This window comes from Macrobrachium nipponense, chromosome 26, assembly GCF_015104395.2.
Source record: "Macrobrachium nipponense isolate FS-2020 chromosome 26, ASM1510439v2, whole genome shotgun sequence".
NCBI classification, from domain to species: Eukaryota; Metazoa; Arthropoda; class Malacostraca; order Decapoda; family Palaemonidae; genus Macrobrachium; species Macrobrachium nipponense.
Window position 1 is genome coordinate 57,982,100 of NC_087215.1, and position 20,908 is coordinate 58,003,007.

At 37.4% G+C, this 20,908-nt stretch overlaps 1 protein-coding gene across 21 annotated transcripts in view; it reads right to left on the bottom strand.

The window, feature by feature from the left end:
• The window catches only part of LOC135200297 (mucin-2-like), a 307,055-nt gene that overhangs the window by 131,829 nt on the left and 154,318 nt on the right, over positions 1-20,908 (bottom strand). The window contains exon 1 of one of the 21 annotated variants that reach the window (XM_064228811.1): positions 11,594-11,998. The exons of the other annotated variants lie outside the window; for them this stretch is intronic. The gene's annotated coding sequence lies outside the window, so the exon portion shown is untranslated. Of the gene's footprint in view, positions 1-11,593; positions 11,999-20,908 lie in introns of those variants that run through there. 21 annotated transcript variants of the gene reach the window in all.

Consider the following 20,908-nt stretch of genomic DNA (forward strand, 5'->3'; position numbering starts at 1 on the left):
TACAGTGAGACAGACAGATAGACAGGTAAACGGGGAAAAAATGTACGCGAACAATTTCGTCAGGAAAGGAATATTATTAATAAAATAGATATAAAGATTATGAAGATGTTGCTGATGACGAAAAACCTTCTGCAAATCAAGTCTACGAGGAAAACAAACTTAATTATAGAAGCAATTCGCAATTCTCGTTGCCACAGTTCCGTAAAAACGTGTTCTGACGTCACGGGAGTGAAGAATGGAAAGGAAGGAGGAATGGTGACCACCTTAATTTAATTATTTAAAGCTCTGAAAACAAATGTTCTCCGCATTCACAATAGCAAGGTGTGGCGTTTAGTCTTGCGAGCCAGCTCGTTTCAACATAACTAATTCTGCACGTAAAATAAACCTCAGAAATGATTTCCCAGGATTCAGTGTTATATTTCAGCATGCCAGTTTCTCTGACGTCATCGTCTATTATAATGGAGAGTTGCTACGACGTTCATTTTGGAGACATCACACTCTTGAATGTTTTGACATGAATAATGGTTGTCATCCCTATTCTCACAATTCTTTATAAACAAAGCGCGCGCGCACACACACACACACGCACACACACTCATACATATATATAATATATATAAAATACATAATATTAATATATAATATATACTACATATATAATATATATATATATATATATATATATATATATATATATATATATTATTATATATATATATAATAATATAATATTCTCGCAAAATAGCAACACAACTTCACTGTGTTTATATACTATCTATGCTACTCGTACTACGTACGCTTCAATAAAACGAGATGGTTTATATTCCAGATTCTTTCATTACAGAATCTTGAATCTAAACCATCCCTTCGCATTGAAGACTAATGCGAGTAGTATGAATATGTATATATATAATGTGCATAACGTTTATGTATATGAATGATGTACAGTATATTACTGTTCTGTTTGGCATCTACCGTTAGCGCAAGGGGTCCCGTGAACATGACTGATACTTTCTATAGGCCTTAGGAATGTAGTGTGTACGGCAATGGGTCATAATGAGGCCCTGAAAGCAATACAATGAATAAGTAGAAAAAAAAAAATTCACTAACAAAATTCAACTCGTACCACGACAATGAATGGGTATCACATGCGGTCATTGCATAAGACTGGTTGTTACAGAAAGTAAGGTCGTGTTAAGAAGTGCTTTCACAACACCCAGCCCTAATCTCATTACTTGGTTTCTGGCAACGATCTTTCAAAATAATAAAGAAGAATGTATTATTCAAAACGCGAACAAGGCGTTATGCGACCTCCAGCTTACTCGGGACGCGTGCAAGATTTTCTCCACACGCATTAGTTGTAAACATTATATTCCTAACTTAACGTGAATGGTCTTCGTAATTAATACTCACACTTAATACTACTTATACTAACAACATGGAGCAAACAAAAAAAGACACGAATTAAACACGTTCATATATCCTCAGTTATAAGTAGAAATACAAAATTACCGAACAGAAACTTAGACTAATTTCAATACATCAAATAATCTAAAATGTGCTCAAATCTACAGTCATATTGAGCTTTGCTTCACCAACGAAAATTAAAATAAACACGCTATATTTTCTTAGAAATAATTTTTCTGTACTGTTTAACATGCATTTTATTTTTTTTTTCACATTTTCATTCTAATGAATAAATCATAAATATCCTACTGTTCTAAAATTCCTGTATCTTTAACTGAAGGGAAAACACCTTTTTCAGACCTTTTCAGACTCTTCCATAGAACTTTCCTAAACCCGCCCCCCAAAAAAAAAAAAAAATAGTTTGCAGGCTTACTCCCCGAGTACGCAAAAATAAAGGAGCTAACAGAAGTTTGAGAAAATACTACATTTTCCCCTATCATAGCAAATTAGAAGTCACTAGAAATCTTAGGGACAAACAACATAATTAAGTACTATATTTGGCCAACTGTCTAGGAAGCCCTTTGTAAAAACGAGACTGGATAAAGGAAAAAGACGTGGCTGGGGTAAATTGTTTTGTTTGTTTGTTGGTATGGTGTTTTGACGTTGCATGGAACCAGTGGTTATTCAGCAACGGGACCAACGGCTTTACGTGACTTCCGAACCACGTCGAGAGTGAACTTCTATCACCAGAAATACACATCTCTCACACCACAATGGAATGCCCGAGAATCGAACTCGCGGCTACCAACGTGGCAGGCCAAGACCATACCGATCACGCCACTGAGGCGCTGAGGCTGGGGTATAACAACTCCGACTTTTTTTTAATGTCAGAGACCGAAAGAAATCTCGAAAAACGTATCGGCTTGCAAAAAAGAAGAGAATAAAAAGAATAATAAAACTTAATAACTGGCATAAAGTAAAGACCACATACCGATCAGCATTTAAATAAAGAATATAACTGAAGGTCAGTCACTTTCATACATATGCAATGATGTTGAGCGCCTTCGGGGTGCGGAGGGGGTCATATTTAACTCAATACTAAGCAGGTGCTATATAAACATATCTTCTAATAATTTAGATAACAGCCAGCCACTTTCTTAGAGAACCTCAGTTCTCAGGATTCGTATAAAAGGCTATTAATCCAGACTTATTCCTGGCCTGATGGAAAGCATAATAAACACCTGACCTTCGTGACCATACACCCAGGATTAAACGGTCGCGCCCCCCCCCCCCCCCCCACCCCCCCCCCACACACAAACAACCCCCAGCAACTGAGAAACATAACCGCAACAAAGTAGATTGGGCAAGACGTCAGAAGATCAAGCAGGAACCTGACATAAATCATCTGGTCTCAAACCCACTGACGATGAGGTCTGTGGTCCTTAGAAAGCTTAAGGCTCTCAAGTGTATTTTTTAACAATATGCATGAGTTTACACTCGAGAAGAGGGTCGTATTTTATCCTCATCGTTACAAAAGGTAATTGTTCTTCAGTCATCATTGATATAAAAGCCAATATCAAGAGATCGAGAACTTAAAGGAAAAGCAAAAAATTAGCATTTTGAGCAAACGACAACACTCCAAACGACTACCCAGGTATTTGGTGCATAAAGGAAAGTCTGAAGAGAAAAAAACACCTTAATAAACAAGAATAACACGAAAGTCCTGTCTTAGCAAATCACCGAAATAAAAGCGCGTCAAGAAAATGAAAACCGCCAAAAAAAACGTTAGGCGGAAAAAAAAAAATTAATACAACCACATCCGTTCAGGAGAAAAGAAATCACAAATCAAAACCGGCCCACAAATGAACCTGACCATTGCACCATCCCGTCAATTCCGACCAGTCTCTCTTATCTTTGTATTCAGTCTAACGGTTCGCCATCCCTCTACAAAAGCGTGCACTGGAGCCAACTGCAACACTGCAATTAGCACCTTCTCGCCACCTCATTTCCTTCGCAAACATTTATTCAAAAATGGGAGGGGCATTTTCATGTGTTTCCGGGAGATTTTAACTAAGCTTGCCAGCTTTCCTAACACCCCCACCTTCCCCTCTCTCTCTCTCTCTCTCTCTCTCTCTCTCTCTCTCTCTCTCTCTCTCTCTCATATATATAAATACACGCACATACACATACACACAAATATATATACGTATATACATATATAAATGTATGTATGGGAATACTTGCTTAAAGGTCAAATGGCTTTCGGTAGGGTGAGCTACAGTGATACTAACAAACTTAATTTCACCTAAGGGGTAGATACTAGTTCAGGATTTTATAATAGTAATAATAATAATAATAATAATAATAATAATAATAATAATAATAATAATAATAATAATAATAACAACAACACTTAGAGAGCGAACAAAAGCTAATAATGATGAAAAGACCATACATAATGAAAGTTAAGAAAATATCACAACAAACAGATTTGAACAGCTGCCATTAAACTTAAATATAGAGAAAATGGCAGAGTTAAAAACATACAGATTTATTTTCTGTGGGAAATAAGTAAGCAGCGCACCTTCTGAAAGTACGTATGCAAATAGGAAGTGACAAGACCAGGATGTTTACCTGCCAACAGCAAAGCAAGCCTTACAAATGCACACAAAACATCAACAACACCATCATCCCCCGGGGAAGATTCACCAGGAAATGCAAGAACACGTTTTTTTTTTCCCTCGCCTGATTTCTGTATACGGAGTGACACAATAATCTCGTCAACAGGCAGTTCCTATAAGTCTTCTCGCGATGCATTCGACAGACCTTCTTAAATCTGGATATTCCATGGCACGTTCTCACCCGCGTCTTTCACGCATCCGTCTTTTCTGGTCCAATTAATATATCACGACTATATGTCACCCAGCGTGAGAGTCATTCCGAGGATTTATTAGACTCCGAGTCTAAGTTGGTGTCAAGGCCAAGAACTTACATCGAGTGTGCAGACTTAATAACTGACTTCCTACCACTACGGTTAATCTATCACAACACCTGGGAGTAATCTGTCTGAATGCGGAATTAGTTCCTATATTAGTTTTGTGATCTGACCTCTAAACCAAAATCGAAGATTAAAGCACAGAAAAGATCACGGCCTGTAAGAAAACCTGAAAAAGATGCGCGAGCGCCCACACAGAGAACGGCCGAGTTCACACATGCGCGTAACGAGTGTCAGCGGTGTACTGGCGTGGAAGAAGAAACAAAGGAAAGACGTAACAGGAAAGAAAGCATCAGTAAAAACGCAGAGTGAGGGACGATGACATATAAGTCAAATAAGTCGAATACGTATACTATGTCAACACGTGATTTTTTTTTTAAGTATTGTAGCCAAAGGCACACGTCAAGACACGCAGGGTTGACTGGATGAGGAGGAATTCTGTAACTCTACATCACAATAATTACAGTTATCTGCAAACGAAATTGAAGGAATTTGCGAGTAAATGAACGACGGAACTGAGTTGAATATAGAATTTAGGCCAAAGGCCAAGCACAGGGAAAAGGAAATTGACAGTAAAAGGATTGAAAGGTGTAACAGGAGGAAAAGCTCGCAGTTGCACTTTGAATCAATTTTTAGGAGAGGGTGTAAAGTAAGGTGGAAGAGAATATGAAAGGAGGTACAGTAATAGGAACGAAGAGAACATGAAAGGAGGTAAAGTAATAGGAACGAAAGGGGTTGCAGATAGGAGACGAAGGGACGCCGCAAAGAACCTTAATTAATGCCTACAGTGCACCGTATGAAGTGCACTTACGGCACTACTCTACAGAGATATGAGCGACAAAAACGGGTCTGATGCTGATTAAAACGACAGACGTCCTACTGTCAGAGAGAGAGAGAGAGAGAGAGAGAGAGAGAGAGAGAGAGGAGAGAGAGATATATATATATATATATATATATGTGTGTGTGTGTATATATATATATATATATATATATATATATATATATATATTATATATATATATATATTATAATGTGTGTGTGTGTACGCCACACTAGGAAAGAAATGCAAGCTTAAGGATGGGATAGACGGATAACTGCACCGAGCAATCTATGCATTCCTAAGAGGACAGTTCCCGAACAAAGACTGCTATTGTACTTGCATTTTGAGAGAGAGAGAGAGAGAGAGAGAGAGCGACTGATGAAGCTTCGCAAAAAGGAACCAGACATACCATACGTTGTTATTTACTTCGGGACTTCTATACTTCGTTGCCTTATTTAACCCAAATTTGACTCTCAACCCCCACGCATCGAACCGCTAAGGATTGTTTCAAGTTACAGCGTCGTTTGGCTAATCACAGGGCCTGGTCTTGGACTGGAAGATATAATTTAGGCCAAAGGCCAAGCGCTGGGACCTGTAAGGTCATTCAGCGCTGAAAGGGAAATTGAGAATAGGAAGGTTTGAAAGGTGTAATAGGATGAAAACCTCCCAGCTGCACTATAATACAATTGATAAGACAAGAGCTTACATCACTCACTAAATTACGAAGGCAAAGGTTACTTCCTTAATCCCGTAGGAAGGGGAGGATGCCGAGGGGGCAGTAGGATAAAGAGTGCCGGTTCCTCAGAACTATTATGACGATGTTCATTCCTTTTACTGTGAATCTGACATTCCTGGTATCCTTTAAGAATTGCATGATGGGGTTCATTTCGTTATAAACTTCAAACTATTGTCTCCCAAAATTTAGCTCAATTCTTTGCTGGATTTCTGTATAACTAAGCGACTTTCAGCCACGATCAGTAAATGTTAGTACACAATAAAATTATTTTCTCATTTTACACACAAAGATATACAATTGCAAAGAACTTGCATTTCTCGGCAACAATCCGTAACACAAGGGACTTTTGTTGAGAAAATGTTACTCCTTTAAAGGGCATAAATAAGTCCTTCCAAGAATATATACATAAAAAGGTACTTATCGCTCAAGTAATGAAAACGTGGAAAAATAAACTATCAAAAATCGTAAATACAAATACTAAAAAGCCCGAACTTAAAAAAACATTTAATTTTGTCTTTTAACAGCCTGTTAAAAAAATTCATGCCGAAACTCCAATCCTTGAAAAAAGAAACTTGTGTTAATAGAAAGCCGGTCATTACTCAAGTGAGGCGTTACATAATGACGTACTCAAACATTCATGATGTATCCTGTTACAGAAGCCTTTCCAAGAACAAGGAGAAGATGTAATAATGCCGACCCCTTCCACATGACCTTCAACGGATAACCTCATTTCCCGGAAAAGCTGTTCAATGCGTCGGAGAGAGTGAAAGAGAGCAAGAGAGAGAGAGTCCCCCTCTCGCATGTGGACAATGTCTTTGACCTTCAGAACCAAAGAACGTCACATTCTAATATGGGCTCTTGAGTACAACACGAAGAGGGAAAAATAATCTCTGAAGTGCTTTCGTGCTTGTCAACTGCTCACATAAAGGGGTTGGTCGAAGTCCACAATCTAATTATCATATAGATCTGCAAGACTGAGACCCGCTGCCTTGCTCAGTCTTTTGGGAGACCATAGGAGTTAGCCTTCTCTCTTCCCCTCTCCCACGAACCAGTAACAAGCAGTCCGCAGTACAATATACTGCAAAACCAACCATTCGTCCATATTCTAATAAACAAAAAATAAACAATATAAAAAATCGATAAGAGTAAAACTAAGCACATGTATAAATAAAAAAAAATGAGAGGCAGAAGATTAAAAAACAAGGAAGAGCATCAACCAAAACAATAGGAACAGGCGACGATAACCTTGAGAACTTTCATGGGGATCCGCTGCTGTTGCAGAGGAAGGAGGAGGAGGAGGAGGAGGAGGAGGAGGAGGAGTCAGACACCATCACACATGAACTCTCGGTTCCTCGATTCCGCTCCTCCTCCATTAACCTCTCCTTCTTCCCCTTCCCCTGATCCCCCTCCCTCCGGAAACCTACCTTTCCTCAACCACCAAACCTCTCTCTCTCTCTCTCTCTCTCCAGTTTAAAGTTTTTTTAATGACGAAAATTGAGAAGCTGGAAAAATGATTACAGACAACTGAACACGGCACAAGAACGAGTGACGAAGAGAGAGAGAGAGAGAATGACCATGCATAAAAGCAGGAGTCAAACCTTTAGATGAACTAGGGCGTGATTGGGAGAGCGATCAAGACTAGTTTCTCTTACCCCTCGTGTGTGTGTATGAGTATGCACTTATAGGTGTTCATATATATATATATATATATATATATATATATATATATATATATATATATAGTATATATATATATATGTGTATACGAAACTTCCAGAAAACGTGAAAATCAGTTAAGACATAATCATAGGGAAGAACATTATGCAAAAACATGTTCATAAAATATACACACACACATTTACGATATTTATATAATCAAGGAAGTATATGAGTACCTCTAAGTGCATACTCAATACAATATGGCTGCTAAAAAAAGACACATCTTCAAGTATAAAGATTGGTGGGTAACACGGGTGCAATCTGCAAAACTGCGAGTAATACGGGCTAACCATATCTAAAAAATAAAGCACAGCCATTCGCAGACCATTTCGCAAAAAAAAGAAAAAAAAAAGAAAAGAAAAGTAGATGAAAAACGACCAAGCGATAGAATACAATTGGACTCCTTACCTATAAATTTAAAGACAAAATAATCATATCCAATATGAAAAATAAACTTTCCAATAAAATTATTATTTGCCATAATTTAGAATGGAAATCATCAAATCCACACCATTCGAATATCTGTCTTCAAAATCACTTTCCATAGATTTATACCTGAAACAATCTTAATCATAAAAATGGTGAAGAAAACCAGTGGCGACAATGTAAATATATGTATTATTAGAAATATAAATACAACCGTTTGAATATATATTTCTAATATTTATATCCACACTTACACCACGGTGGATTTCTTCACCATTTCAGTGATTCATGCTCCTAAGACTTTTATGAACCATAACAATAATAATAATAATATTATTATTATATAATTACAACAATAAACTATGTCTGCGCTTCCAACTCAACAAACATTTTATGAAATTTAATAAACTTTATTTGACATCACTGGTATACATCTCAAAAGAAAAAAAAAGTGGTTCTTGGTTTCAAGTTAATTTGTAAATTCTCCTCACACTCGTTATTTCATCCGCCATGTGGCACTCGAGCGTGACTGTATCTTACAAATTAGAAGTGGCTTCACATAGTGATTGAGATCATTAATCTCGTAGGACCAAGGGGAAATCGTATGAAATTTATTTTAAAATTCGCAAACATTATTTCTTTTATTATAGCGAGGGCCTATTATTATTACAGGGTCGATGCAAAGAACTAGACATCTTCCATAAATAAGCAATATAATTATTTGAATATCCCATAATTTTGTCATATGTTTGCATAAAGTCTATAGAATAGAATAGAATATAGAATTTACGCCAAAGGTCAAACACTGGGAGTTATGAGGTCATTCAGCACTGAAACGGAAACATTGAGAGTAGAAAGGTTGGAAAGGTGTAACAGGTCACAGGAGGAAAACCTCAAAGCAGTTGCACTATGAAACAATTGTTAGGGGGGGGTGGATAGCAAGGTGGGAGAAAGAGACTATGAATGGAGGTACATTAATAGAAATGAAAGAGGTTGCAGCTAGGGACGAAGGGACAATCCAAAGAACCTTAAGTAGCGCCAACAGTGGTCCACGTGAGGTGCACTGATGGCACAATCCAACTACGGGGTATAACGTCTAACCTCCAAACTTTTTCTGCCATTTTACTGCCACAATGTGTTACTATTGTTATTATCATTATTATTATTATTACTTAACTGGACTTCATTCGACACGAGATCGGGTCGCAAAGCATTCCGCCCCATAAGTAAATGACTTTCTTGCATGGATGCAAAAGTGATCGAAACAGTAATACCGTACCCTCGCCGTAAGTATAAAAGTTTAACGTTGTATTTGCTAACAGACACTTTAAGGCAGCATATAGGCTTGGCTGACTGACTGATTGTGAGGTTTAGGTTTTAAGAACAAGTGCTGGAACGTACCTCAGTTACTTTGCGCCCTCTTTTCATTCTATTTTCCTTTAGTCGTCAGGATGCTTTATGGGTGTTTTCCTACTAAAAATGCAATAAATAAATGTACACACAAATGCACGTTGATATCCCATAAGGTATCCATCTTTTGTGCCATTTAAGGAAGCAGAATATAGATAATAATGATATTTTGTATATTCTTACACAAAAACTTTACTCACTTCGATAATATCATTTAAAAAATCAAATTCTTTCTCCCCCTTTAATTCCGGTTACGATTACTAAAAAAACATTTCCTCCTCTTCAAAGCAATATATGAATATACGTTGCATTCTCTCCATAAATCTGTCTGTCTCTGAGCAACTTTACAGTGAATCACAATCTCTTTTCTCTCTCTCTTTCTCGCTCTCCTCCCCGCTCAGATGTAAAAACTGGACTTGCCCGAAGAAGAGTGACGCGGTACCGCTTACCACCAGACACAAAACCTCCGGATCCCTTTATGGTTCGACCAGTTTTCGCCATGCACACGACTCTCGCATCCGCCAGCATGAACGAGAGGCAATACGATCCGTCAGGCAAATGATAAAAAATATGAGTGCCAAGCAAACTTACTTCAGAACATCGGCACTGACCTTAATGACGATGACTGGAATGAAAAAAGGCACAAGATACGAATTGTAACTCGAAAGTTTCTCATTTAATCAGTGACACTCTCTCTCTCTCTCTCTCTCTCTCTCTCTCTCTCTAACACCCACCCAAATATACACATACATCATGAAATAAACAATATACACACATATACGTATATATATATATATATATATTAAATATGTATATATATATAATATAATTTATATATATATATACATACATACAATATAATATGTATCAGTATAATCTATATAATTATATAATGTGTGTATATTATCTATATGTCTTCATGTATAGTTATGTGTGTGAGAGAGAGAGAGAGAGAGAGAGAGAGAGAGAGAGAGAGAGAGAGAGAGAGAGAGAGAGAGAGAGATGAGATAGTTATCGATTTATGACTCCATATATACTATACGGATATTATATATATATATATATATATATATATATTATATATTATATATATATATATATATATATATATATATACATATATATATATACTATATATCTATATATAATTATATATATATATATAATATATATGTATATGTATATAACCATATCTTAACGTTCATCACGCAAACATGCGCGTCTCTTTTAAGAGAACAATCATAAAAAAATCGTATATAATAAAAAATCTCGACAAAATCCAAAGAATGTTAATTAAAATAACAAGCAACGACCCCCATGGGAAGGCTGGGGTATGTGTAGATCCCATGACCTAGTGACAACAGGATGTTCACCCCAGTAAATCAATGCCGGTCTTGTTACGCTGAGAGTGATCCGAAAGGTCCACGTTAAAGGGAAGAGAGAGAGAGAGAGAGAGAGAGAGAGAGAGAGAGAGAGAGAGAGAGGAAGGGAGAGAGAGGAAGAGGAGAGAGAGAACTTTACATTGCATAATAACATGAGAGTTGCTATACTTTTATAATAAAATCATCTTTTAAATGGAAGAAATAATCTTATACATATACGGAAAATTTATCTACACTTTTTAATGCGGGATAAAATATATTTTCCTGAAAAAGTCCCAAGAAATCGTATATTTCATATTTATGGACATAATTGAAGAAAATATTCTTCATTGTCGTAGAAATGAAGACATTAAAAAAACTTTAAACTGAGAGAGAGAGAGAGAGAGAGAGAGAGAGAGAGAGAGAGAGAGAGAGAGAGAGAGAGCCTTGTTATCTATTAACATTAACTTTTAAAACACTCATGGCCCCATCATCGAGAAAAGTGGAAACACTGAAAGGTAGTTTCACGCGACACAAGTGTGAACATATTCAAAACACCATTAGTTCTACGTGACAGAGAGAGAGAGAGAGAGAGAGAGAGAGAGAGAGAGAGAGAGAGAGAGAGAGAGAGAATTAGTATCTTTACTCAACGAGGAACAAACGCCCCCAAGCCTTAGCCAAAAAAAGGATGAAAAAAAAAACAACAGAAAATCACTAACCTTGAAGAGAGCAAGGTCACTGAAGACTCAAGAAATATCAGCCCAGTCCGTGATACGTCGAACATATTCTCTCCAAGAACAAAAAAAAAAAAAAAAAAGAGAAAAGGAGAAAAGGAAAAAGAAACACAAAACGAACGTGTGGCCGCAACCAAACACCAAAACAATACAGTGAATAAACAAACGTGTTGCCGCAATCAAACGGAACTGCACAGGATCTGCTTACACGAAATTTTTCCTTTTACCGTTAGAAACAGCGAACACATGGCATGATCTTTACCACCATTGCCTATAAAATAACACGATTACAATGCGTTATCTCCCACTTTCTCTCTCTAATTGTGTGAAGCACAGGGACACACAGACACACACGGTTACCTCAATCACTGCTAGGCAACGACTGACATCACACAGCCTCGCCAGTCTCTTGGAGACCATTCATCCTCGGTAGGGGTTGCAACAAACGCATGCACGTACGCAGCATGCTGGTGTGCCCCTCCTCCTCCTCCGCCTCCTCCTCCTCCTCCTCCTCACTGCTAGGGTGTTTGTCGTTACCTGACTGATACCCATTCCTTTGGGGGGGGGGGGGGGGTTGAGAAAGAGGGGGAGGGGGAGGGGGAGGAGGAGGAGAGAATGGGCATCTCGACTCGAGTGATTCGTGATCATCTGACATAATTCAGCTTCCTGAAACAAAAAAAGCCACAAGACTAATTTGACAACAGGTTCGCCTCAGTTTGGTTGAATTATTTACCTTATTAAATCTTCGGTTAAAAGACGGAGGGGAAAATTCTTGACTTTACGAAAACAAGCCGATCTTTCATTTTATAAAACAATTGATCCTAAAGCCACGACAGTGTAACCACTCGATCATTTAATTATAAAAATCCCAGATTCTAAATGAAGAACCTAGTTTCAAGACCATAAACACTATCCTACGATGAACCAGAATCTACAGCCTAAAAGAAACAACGACAGAATCTAAGTATACTTGACATATCAAAACCTCTTTATTCCCTTCAATCGAACAGATACTTATAGACTGGGTTACATAACACAGTTATTATTATTATTATTATTATTATTCAGAATCTGAAACCTATTCATATGGAACAAGCGTAAAGGGCCATTTGACTTGGAATTCAAGCCTCCAAAGAACATTATGGTGTTCCTTTAGGAAGAAGTAAGAGGTGGTAAAGGGAACTACAGAAAGATGAGATCTACTTATTAAAAAAGAAACTAAATAAATCGATAAACTAGCAAATAGATAAAACTGTGTTAAAATGCAAACGAATGCAAGACAAATGCGGTGTCACCTTTCCTGCACCAGAAGGGAATTAACCCGGAACAGAGAACGGGGATTCCCCTTATAATTTCATGGGGTTAAGAGCCAGTGATGCAGATACTATTGTTCGAAAACCATCAGTAAGTTTCCCGCTTTCATATGCCAAGATTTTGGAACCCTGGGTAATGTAAATATGAATGAAAGCCTTTCACAAATATATGAATGAATAATAAACGGAAATGTTATTCTACTATATACACACACACACGTATAGTATATATATATATATATATCTATATATATATATATATATATACATCATATACACACATATAGAGTCCCTGAAAATGTAATTGAGAAAATGACAAACCGTTTCGAACAAATATAAATAAGCATTGTGAATCTTAATTCAGGGATACAAAGGATTTCGGGGGGTGGGTAATTAGTGTATGTAGTATGTGTTAATGTATACATACACACACACACATGTATATAGATATATATATATATATATATATATATATATATACACACACACAACACATTAACCACATAATACACGAATTACCCACTTCCAAACCTCTCTGTACTTCGCACAAATTCCTCCCAAGTTACCAATTATCGGCAAATACAGCAACTTCTTTCCCTCAAATACACACTATCACTCTGAGGCGTGTATAAAGGTCCTGAGAGAGAGAGAGAGAGAGAGAGAGAGAGAGGAGAGAGAGAGAGAGAGAGAGAGAAATTCTGTTTACAGAAATAGTACGCACCATGCTGCAGCAGCATCCCTGTGATCAAACTTCTGATCATAATGCCAATACTGCAAGTCCGGACATAGGACAGACAGACAAATACACAGACACCCACACCCAGAATGAAGACGTCACTACAGAACAAAGCAACGATTCTCCTCTAAAAAGCATCCCGTCAACACTGACGCAGAGTTAATCTATTTAAATGGGGCCTGTTGGTTCCGTAGAAACAAGCCCATTCGTCCCCCCCCCCCCTTCCCCCCCCCCCCACTTTTTTTTTTTTCCTTTTTTTTTTTTTAAGTTTTCTATAAAAGAAAACTATTGAGATGCCTTTGTCTGTCCGCCCTCGGATTCTTTAAAAACTAACTAGAGGCTAGACAAGAGCCCGACTCAGCCTCAAGTCGTTTTCATTTTAGAGGTTAATGTTAGCCATGATTGTGCGTCTGGCAACTATGTACAACAGGCCACCACCGGCCCGTGGCTAAAGTTTCATGGAACGCAGCTCATACAGCATATACCGAGACCACCGAAAGATACTAGATCTATTTTCGGTTATCGTGATTATACGAAGGCCGTACAGGAAACTCGACTGCGTCAAAGAAACTTCCGTGAATTTTTTTTCTTTCTTTCTTTTTTGCTACTTACATCGGGCAGGACAACACGAGATGAATATTATATATATATATAATATATATATATATATATATATATATATATATATACACACACACACACACACACACACACACCACACACATATATATATATATATATATATATATATATATACTATATATATATATATATATATTATAATATACATATATACATATATATATATATATATATATATATATATAAAAATATATATATATATATATATATATATACGAATAGTGATATATAGAGAACTTAGTAAGGATGTCCCAAAAGTTTAAAAAATACGCAAACGTTGATCTTCAACGCAAAGGATATATAAGTATGTGCAGAACCACACACACCCCGACAAACCTCTCTCTCTCTCTCTCTCTCTCTCTCTCTCTCGTTGCAAACGACGAGAAATCGGATGAAGCCAAGGTAATATCCGGTGTGCCGCAAGGTACGGGTGTGTTAGCTGCAATACTGTTTGTTTATTATGATTGAAGACATAGACAATAATGTTAAGGATTCGGTAGTGAGTAGTTTCGCAGATGACACAAGAATAAGTAGAGAAATTACTTGTGATGAAGATAGGAACGCTCTACAAAGAGACCTTAACAAAGTATATGATTGGGCAGAGGTAAATAGGATGGTATTTAACTCTGATAAATTTGAATCAATAAATTATGGAGACAGAGAAAGAAAGCTATATGCATATAAGGGACCTATAATGAGACCATCACAAATAAGGAAGCAGTTAAAGACCTTGGCTGTGATGATGAATAGGAACATGTTATGCAATGATCAAATAGCAACTCTGTTGGCAAAATGATAAAGCAAAAATGGGAATGTTGTTACGGCACTTCAAAACAACGAAAAGCTGAACACATGATTTATGCTTTATAAAACATATGTTCGTAGTCCACTTGAATATTGCAATATGATATGGTACCCACACTATCAAAAGGATATTGCACAAATAGAGAGTGTACAAAGGTCCTTTACAGCTAGAATAGAAGAAGTTAAGGACCTAGACTACTGGGAAAGACTACAATTCTTAAAATTATATAGTCTAGAAAGGAGAAGAGAACGCTACATGATAATTCAGGCATGGAAACAGATAGAAGGAATAGCAGAAAATATCATGGAACTAAAAATATCAGAAAGAGCAAGCAGAGGTAGATTAATAGTGCCAAAACTATACCAGGAAAAATAAGGAAAGCACACAGGACATTAATCCACTAGCACCAGCCATCGATAATGCAGCGTCTATTCAATGCGTTGCCAGCTCATCTGAGGAATATATCAGGAGTGAGCGTAGATGTGTTAAGAATAAGCTCGACAAATATCTAAACTGCATCCCAGACCATCCAAGATTGGAAGATGCAAAATATACCGGAAGATGTACTAGCAACTCTCTGGTAGACATTAGAGGTGCCTCACACTGAGGGACCTGGGGCAACCCGAACAAGATGTAAGGTCTGTAAGGTCTGTAAGGCTCTCCTATACCGCACTAAATGAAAGCGTATTAATCCATGTACCAACCCAAATCTTACATCAATAATAAATCAACATACACATAATAAACTGCCATACAAATAATAAATTTAAAAAATAATGTTTAACATAAAAGTGCCCATATGTATTACATAAAATAGGGGGACGCGCTACAAAATTGGGCCCCGTGCACAGCAAAAATGAAAGACGCACAACACAAATGAGCTCATGCGAAATGCACACCAACATAAATCGCAAATCAAATGGGCATAAATTGTATTGAGCAAAATTATGGGTGTAGTACAACACAAGATCATCTAACCACAGAGCAATATAAATAATTTCCTCTTTCTGTCCCACCATGTTACGGATACGGTCACTCGAAAGTCGTCTGGAAAGACCTACTATCCATCATAATTCTTTCTCTTACAGTTAAAGCTTCCAACATATACTACATGATATTGCTAGCGATCACGTCTTTAATTCTGCCGTTTTGTTATGCATATATATATATATATATGTATATATATATATATATATATATATATATATAATATATATTATATATACACACGTATATGTATACATAAATATAGTGTTTTGGTTGAGTTGTCCAGGGTGTTACGGGAAATTTCCAACAAGTTTGGCGTAGTATTCCTTCCACGGAGTTCAATTCCGGTCATCCGGTTGTATTAATAGCTCATTTATTCAATTTTCCTTATCCTAAAGAACGTATAATAGAAGCCTTCAGCACCTTGGCATCAAAATTTTCCAGCGATTAACAGATGCAGACTGCAAAATTTCAGCTGTGCTCATTCGAGCTTGAGTGACAGGCTTTGTGGAAATTTTGGTAGCAAGACTCGACAAGACGACAAGAAACGTGCTCGTTTAACACAGCATCAATTCTGTCTTTCACAGTGCCTTCTCCTCTTCCAAATTCTTTCCAAGACTTTTGACTGGATCATACATATCACTCTGAAACATACCCAGTTTCCTTCAGTCATTAAAGACCCATAAATTATCTAGGTTCTTTTAAGAAACTCCAAAAACATCTTCGCCTTCAAAGCTGCCCAAATTACCTTAGTCCTGAAATAGGTCTCAGTCATCTTAAGTCTTTCAAGGTGTCAAAATAGACTTGGGCAAAAGGCATCTAAATTATCACAATCTTGAAAAAAAAATAGCCCAAACGTCTTGGCCAAGAGATACTCAAGCCATTTTCGTCTTGCTTCGTTTTATAGATTTCAATCTTGATGCAACATTTCAAGCAATAAAAGGTCAAATGACAACTAAACATTAGCATCAAAACATTCTCAGACGATAACAAAGACGTTCGCCATGCAAGATATTAATACATAAGTTGATTAACCTTATAATTAACGATTAGGCAAGATTCCGACGAAATACCAGTGCAGAAAACCAACATACTAATCAACTGCGCAACAATCACAGACCAGGCCTTTTTCGGACCTGCGCATATCGCATCAGACCAAGCCACCTTACTGCCTACACCACCGAGCGAACACACTTATCCTAAATGAGGACAAGACGAACGGCGCTTCCGACAAGTACAGATGACAACACGCCAAATCTCCGACAGGTATACTTGGACACATGATGTGATACCTATATCGGGATGGCACGCTTATTGGTTGTCGGCCGCGTGACGTAGGATACACCCCATCGCGACTTCTGGAATAGCACCGACTGCCAACTAGAATGACGACATCAATTTTGCTGCGTTACTGACCTTAGAAATGCTGTTACGGTACTTGAAATAGACATAATTAGACAGTTGATTAGTTATAATTTGGGGTAGCAAATTAATTTATTAATACGAAGTAGATAATCTTTCGAATTAGATAATCTTGATGAAAAATTAAATGCAGTCCTCAAAATATGACAAATTCTTAATCAATTAGTATTTTTCATAACTAACAAACCCTCAGCCTTAACATTACGATAAATCTTCTGGCGACAGCTGGAAAAATTTCTCTTTTTGCAACACTGATCCCCAGAGAAATAATTTGGCTAAAATAGATAAATTCAGTAAAATAGATAAATTCAGTATAGTGGTTTTAAGTAGATAAAGAAAGACATATACATAAATTCAGTATAGTGGTTTAAAGTGGATAAAAAAATAGATAATTTCAGTACAGTGGTTTTAAGTGGACAAAAAATAGATAAATGGTTTTATCTATTTTTAGATAAGTGGTTTTAAGAGGACAAAAGAAATATAGATAAATTCAGTATAGTGGTTTTAAGTGGATAAAGAAAAATAGATAAATTCAGTTTAGTGGTTTTAAGTGGACCAAAAAATAGATAAATTCAGTATAGTGGTTTTAAGAGGACAAAAAAAAATATAGATAAATTCAGTATAGTGGTTTTAAGTGGATAAAAAAAATAGATAAATTCAGTATAGTGGTTTTAGTGGATAAAAAAATAGATAAACTCAATTAGTGGTTTTATGGATAAAAAAAAAAACAGATAAATTCGGTATAGTGGTTTTAAGTGGATCAAAATATAGATGAACTCATTATGATGCTTTTAAGTGGATAAAAAAAAAACAGATAAATTCAGCATAGTGGTTTTAAGTGGACAAAAAAATAATGTATAAAACTATAAGAAAATAATAACCAAATAAAACGAAAACTTGAACTGTTAATAAAATAATTTCCTAACCCATCACCAAGCAACCTGTCACTCGAAACCAACCTGTCATATCCCAATGGCAACCCAACGAATATACGATATCAATTCGGTGTGTCATCACGGGGAAATATACAATAACTCACACCAGCTGATCCTTAAGGTGTTTACCTGACGTGTAAATGGACGAGATTCTGAATTCCGACCAAGAATACTCTCGCTTCATTGGCACTCGGGCATCATTATGACCCTTCCCCGCTTGCACCACACTGCTCAGATCTGTTGCAAATTCTAGTAACGACTGGTACATGACAAATCATCATCATAAACGTCAGCTTCTCCCTTTATGGTGTTGGACGTAAAGTGAGTTCTCTCCTTTCCTCACGCCTAGGTTTTCATCTACTTCCTTTCCGAATGATTTCGTCCTGCTACTTCCATATTTAATATTAATCTCAATAGCTCTTTCCTCGTCACTTTTCATGCCACGTCCCAAACCACCTTAATCTCTCTCTCTCTCTCTCTCTCTCTCTCTCTCTCTCTCTCTCTCTCTCTCTCTCTCTGTACTGCGTTTCAATGCCTTTTCTATTCCTCATTCGTAATGTGGCCTTCACATCGTATTCAGTCTTGAATTTTATCTATTAAATTTTTCAGAATATTCTTCACTTCCTTTGTAAGGGTCCATATTTGCGCTGTACAAGTGGCACAGTAGAAATTTACATTTCCAAGGAGTTTAGCTCATTCTGTCCATTTCATCGATGCAGCAGCTACTATCTCACTGTTCTCTCAACTCCGATCTCGGACCAACGTGTTCCCTGGGTAACAGAAATGCTCAACCTCTTTTTAGACCTCCCTCTACTCTTGTCATGCAAAGGCGTTATCCTCAGGTTTCAACCCTTCTCTCATGCCAAAATTTGTTATTCTGCTTACTAGGAACAGCAAGGATAAAATTAACTCGACGAAGACACCACGAGACCTACGTGGTGAATATAGAAAAAATATTCACCTACGACATTCTCTTTACACATGACAAAAAACAAAATGACAGAGTGACAGGGAATGTAATACGGGAAAATAATAAATTCCACACACCTTCAACTCCATCCATTCACTAGCTCAGTGACGTCACTTCCTGTGCCCGCATGCCACAGGGGGCGGCCCAAAGTGGCTCCCGGTGCCAGCACGGACCAAAGGAGTCTTCGAACGGTTGTGTCGTGATCACCATCATTACGTCGAGAGAGGAGGAGAGAGAGAGAGAGAGAGAGAGAGGGTACTGACCGCTAACTTACAACACTTTAAATCCAAGTAACTTTCAGTCCATCTATTAAATTCCGATGCTGTAAAAAATGCCGTTCAGATCAGGGCAAGTCCTGACCAGAAGCTCGGACCAAAAGAAAGTTCGTTCTACATGAGTGTAAAACGGTCAGTAGTGAGAGGGGCTATGACTGGGCTGGCCGACTTCAAACGCCTTTACAAATATATACCATTTAACCCTTTCCTTCTCTTTCTCATTATTATTATATAATAATATAGCATTATTCTACGCAGCTATATTTTCCTAAATGCACATTTTCACGATTTCACCGGCTGAGTGCAACGAGGACCAAGGTCTAAAGAATACCAGGTCAACCGCCCAGCGACCCAAAAGTGTCCTTTCCTGCGCAGGTAAACACTGGGTCGAATTATGACGTGGATTAGGACGTTGCTGGTGCGACTGCGTTACGACATAGAAAACACTCGTAAATACGCCAGAGTAAGTATGCCACGATTCTGATGATAATATGATACCCGAGTCTATTGCAATATAGGTTAAACATGTCACGAGTTGCTAAGACAATGCCAAGACAAAACATAATGCCACTGCGATAAGCCATGATTATCCAAGATAACCTTTCGTTCTCGTCATCACAGGGACGGCCTGGTGGACACCCGAAAAAGTTCCTAAAATGCCAACGTACTAACACTGAAGGTAAATGAGATAGAGATATTTGAATTACATACTTTATATGTCACTTCCTGCACCTTATGTTAATTTTACACAAAAACACTAGCTACTGAATTTTGTTTAAGGGTAAGTTTAGATTTACTCACCGCAAAGTAAGTATATCTTTAGTTTTACCAGACCAATGAGCTGATTAACAGCTCTCCTAGGGCTGGCCCGAAGGATTAGATATTTTTACGTGGCTAAGTACCAATTGGTTACCTAGTAACGGGACCTACAAGTTATTGTGGAATCCGAACCACATTATATCGAGAAATGAATTTCTATCACCAGAAATAAAATTCTCGGTTCCGCGTTGGCCGAGCCGAGAATCGAACTTCGGACCACCGGATTGGTAGCCGAGCGCGAAATCCACTCGTCCAATGAGACCCCTTACTCAACGCAAAAAAATCAAAGAAAATGCAATGATAAATTATATCATAATTTTTAAATGTGCAAAGTAAGCTATTTCAACTATATTACAATTTGAATGTTCATTTAAACAACATACGTGCAACTTGACG